Here is a 4,407-nt window from a genome sequence, read left to right on the forward strand (position 1 = left end):
ATACACTAAGATACATACAGTATGAACACATAAAAAATGTTCAGAAGTATTCAAAATATATCATGCAGAAGAGTATTGGTGTAAGTATATGGACATAATATATGGACACAAGTATAAATATTGTTGTGAGAGAATACATAAGTAGTCCAGAGAGTATGTACACAGTGTGTGTGGGGGAGGGGTGGCTGCAAGTTAGGGATGGTGGTGGTGGTGGGGGCCTGTGGGATGACGAAGTCATCACCCGCCCTACTCTCCCTCTGATTGGCTAGTAATCCTGATTGGCGCCAGAGCTATGTATTGGTGTTTAGGAATGAGGACCGTCAGAGTTAGGGTCAGGGGTTAGCCAATCAGAACCAGAGTAGGGGGCGGGCATTGTCATCATCGCGGGAATCCTGACACGCTCCACAACAGCTGATGCTCCTGGACAGGTATGGGACGAGCAATTATGAATTTTAATATTTCAGTATTGAAAAGTATTAGGCATTTGTTAATAATTACCATGGAGCAGAGTTTATATTGGTTCCTAACGTTTCAGTTTGGTGTGAAATGCTAGGAATGTATAGTATAGTGTAGTGTGTATGTGTATACTAACTTGAATGTGAAATCTCAACATATAGCTCAGTCTACTGCAAAAGTCATAAACACCACATTTAAAGCATAGATCAAATTAAGTTGTATGGATGTATTTTATTTATATGTATTGAAAATAATGAATATGCTAGTATGCACCACAAAACATTACTCTGATATTAATGTGTTTTTGTTCCATTGAGGTTGGAGTAACCAGCATCCCTCCACTCACCAACCCTCCATCATCCCTGCCAACCAGCCACCCATCAGCCAACTGGCCGCTTGTCCTCTCAAACAACCCTCCACCAGTCCTGCCATGCAGCCTCCCAGTGCCATGTTGAATCAGGGTATGTTGTGGTGACATTTTTAGAAAACGAACACAATAACGTATTTTTACTAAGGTGTTACACAAGTAAATAATACACACATGTAGGTCAGAGTAACTAACCTTTGAAATCTTCCTAAAGATGACTGATGTTTGTGAACTTTGTTTCTACAATTGTCATGACACTACATTATGTAAATGGAAATTTGTTTTGTTTTGCTAGAGTTGTGATATTGTGGTAATACATTGGAGTATTATATTCATATATATATATATATCTGAGTGTGTGAATGGATATGATCCCTAAAACTGAGCTCATCATTCATGTTTACTCTTTAGATTTTTTATCTTTTCACATATTTTTAGTGGATTTGGACTCACAAACATATGTCGTAGGGCGACTAAAGTGAGAAAAGTGAGCAGCGGAGTCTGTGTTTGTGCGCCGTTACCTTTCCCTCAGATTCTGGGACTATATTAAAGAAGCTGTGCAATTCTTTTATATAATCATCCATTTATAGACATCAATTTGGCCCGGGACAAGCGTGATTACTAACAATTTTTTAAGGAGGCAGTACGAAATTTGACAGAGCCGGCGCACAATGAACTGAATATCTTTAATTTATTATCTAGGGCAGCAGGGCTCCATCTAATTGGCCAAATATATTGACATGCAGAGCGTGAATACATGGCACATTGAACACCATTTATCGCAGTCCAAGCAGTCTTTTGTGATATGTACATCGCCCATGTTGATATTGCGATGACCGTAATTTTTAGATATCTTGTACAGCCCTAGTGTCTATGATTTAAAACCCATAAGCATGATCTGTTTTTTTCCCTGTTCTAAAGCCAAATAAGGTTTGCTGCCATCTAGTGGTTATTTCTTTCCAACCAGCTGAATAGTTAATGGGTTTGAAGTCATCAGCGGATAATGAGATGAAATGTTGCTGGTCAACGTAATCATGTTATTTTTGCTGATGATAAAGCCAAGGGGAATCATGTCAAGTTAAAAGTGCACAGGAAGGAACCCTGTGGAACCCCAAACACTATTGTTTTTTGTTGGAGTGGAAGTCGACTGTTAATCGATTAGTTGTTGCAGCCCTAGATTGACACACCCAGTTTTTTAGCATTTCCAGTAGGTTCCCATGATCTCCATGATGCATGTGCTAAATGCATAGCTCTGGTAGGAGTATTAGGATGTTCACTGACAATTGATTATCAAATTGTGCAACAATGCTAATATTAAAATATATGAGGTCAGATTGAGAGTAAGTGTACTCTTGTTTTGCTCTTTCAGAAGCAACCATTCAATCACTGGAGGAGAGAAGTATTACCCGGTGAAGAAGGTACTGAAAAGCAAAAGGTTGAAGGTTTTATTTGTTGTAATTTGAGGTCAAAAAATGTAGTTGTAATATACAAAAAAATTTGTACTACAGAGATACTAACTGGATTTACAATCACCACAACTTCAAACTGTAAAGTCATCTGACCATAGGTTTGCTTTTAATGGTAAACATGTTTTAATGTGTTTCAGGGGAACGTAATGGAACTGGTGGAGCGGGAGCCCTGTTCCATGTGGTATGTACAATGTCTCTTAATTGGATTTGATTGTCCCTAAAATTACTTAATGTTTACTGCAATATTACAATTAAGAAATTAGTATTATATATCGTTAGTTTTTCTTATATAACATTATGCATTTCTTTACTTTTATGTAAATTGTTGCTGCTAATGTGGTGCTATTTATTTATTTGAAAAATATTTTTAAAAAGACAAGTATAAACTATTGTCTTGACAATTGACTCTTACAATAATCAGGTCATTTACACTAATCAGCTTACTGTGTGCATGTTAAATGCATATGGCATTTATAGCTCGCTGTGTCTCGTTGCCCTTCTTCCTTGTCAAGTTTTGAATTCCATTCAATGCTAATGTCAAAAAAATTCTTGGTTAATTACAGTGGGAAGACGTGGCGCTTGCAGTGTGTGCCAAAGGAGAACACCGGGAGTTGACATACATACACACAACATGAATATACACAAAACGCATACACACACACAAATGTGACATAAAAGGTTCAATATTAAGTGTTTATTTTTCAAGACGTTTTTGTTAATATTACTTATATATATATATATATATATATATACACATATATATATATATCTATGTATATATGTGTATATATATATACACATATATAGATATATATATATATATCTATGTATATATGTGTATATATATATACACATATATAGATAGATATATAGATGTATTACAACAGAGCATGTCAATATATATACAGTATATATACTGTATATACAATATATACTGTATATACAGTATATATTAATAATGTAATATTACTATTATTTGTATTTGTTTAATTGAAAAGACTATCTTGCTGTTTCTTTAGCTTACTGTTAATTTATATTTTAGGAATGTTGTCAAATTTGTTTTGTATGTATGGTACATTAAAAACCCTTCAAACCCCAACGCCTTGTGTGAACTGCTAAAACCATTTGCTGCTGGAATTGTTTGCTGAATTTTATATATAAATTATATAATTGATATATTGCCTTATACAGTATGTCTATCATCTCTATACAGTAATACAAAATAAAAAAATTAAAATTCAAGTAGACAGCAGATTTGTTATTATTCATCGCTATTACAGAGCACATGAAGATTAACAGTATGTACAAACAACTCTTTACATAGCAGAAATACAAATACAAAGTTATAAGAAAAAGGTAAAGATAAAAAATGTATTAATGATATACGAAAAATAATCTTAATGTTCATCATCAGTCCATATCAAATTTATCAAATACACAATAGGCATATATACTGTAAAAATGTGCACTCGCTATACTAAGCCGTCCAAGATGACGGGTCCGCTCACGCATGCGCACTCGGGCCCGCCTCGGTATGAATGTAGTTGCGGGGACTTCTTAGATCCTTCGAATTAGAGGTGTAATCTATCATCAAATATTAATATCAAATAACGTGAATAACGTTCACGCTCACTGAACGACGCAACGCACGGACGATGATTCAAACAGCACGCTACGACGTGGTTTACGGCATGGCAGCGTTCACAGCAACCACCATAGCAACGATAAAAACGTGACATTACTACGATTTTTCTGGCGAGATCTGAAAAATATTCGTGATAACTAATAAAATATAGATCGTAAGCATGAACTGGCTGAAGATTGTGGAAGCAAAGAGCATATTTCTCGCTAGAAATGGTGTCAGAATGTATTTTAATGCCCAAACTATATTATAAAATGACATTTTTATCTGAAAATACAAGGAATGTCCGCCATGTTTTCGTTTTCGCAGACGGGATCTTGAGAGTCACGTGACGTGGGCACAGGCCAATGCAAAACAATGGGCAGACAAAAACGTAGGTATCTCACAATCTGAGAGGCCAAATTGTGAGAATACTACGTTTTTCCAAGTGGACCAACGTAGGTGGTGTACGTTTTCTGATGAGACTGGGTTGC

At 35.7% G+C, this 4,407-nt stretch overlaps 1 long non-coding RNA gene across 1 annotated transcript; it reads left to right on the plus strand.

Annotated features, from left to right (window-relative positions):
• The first annotated feature begins 250 nt into the window (after positions 1-250).
• On the plus strand, positions 251-2,970 carry LOC118123713. The gene is made up of 5 exons (XR_007034949.1): positions 251-428; positions 774-917; positions 2,193-2,241; positions 2,430-2,473; positions 2,856-2,970. It is a non-coding gene; the product is annotated as an uncharacterized LOC118123713 (long non-coding RNA).
• Positions 2,971-4,407: the final 1,437 nt, after the last annotated feature.

The sequence above is a fragment of the Hippoglossus stenolepis genome, chromosome 2 (genome assembly GCF_022539355.2).
Source record: "Hippoglossus stenolepis isolate QCI-W04-F060 chromosome 2, HSTE1.2, whole genome shotgun sequence".
NCBI lineage: Eukaryota > Metazoa > Chordata > Actinopteri > Pleuronectiformes > Pleuronectidae > Hippoglossus > Hippoglossus stenolepis.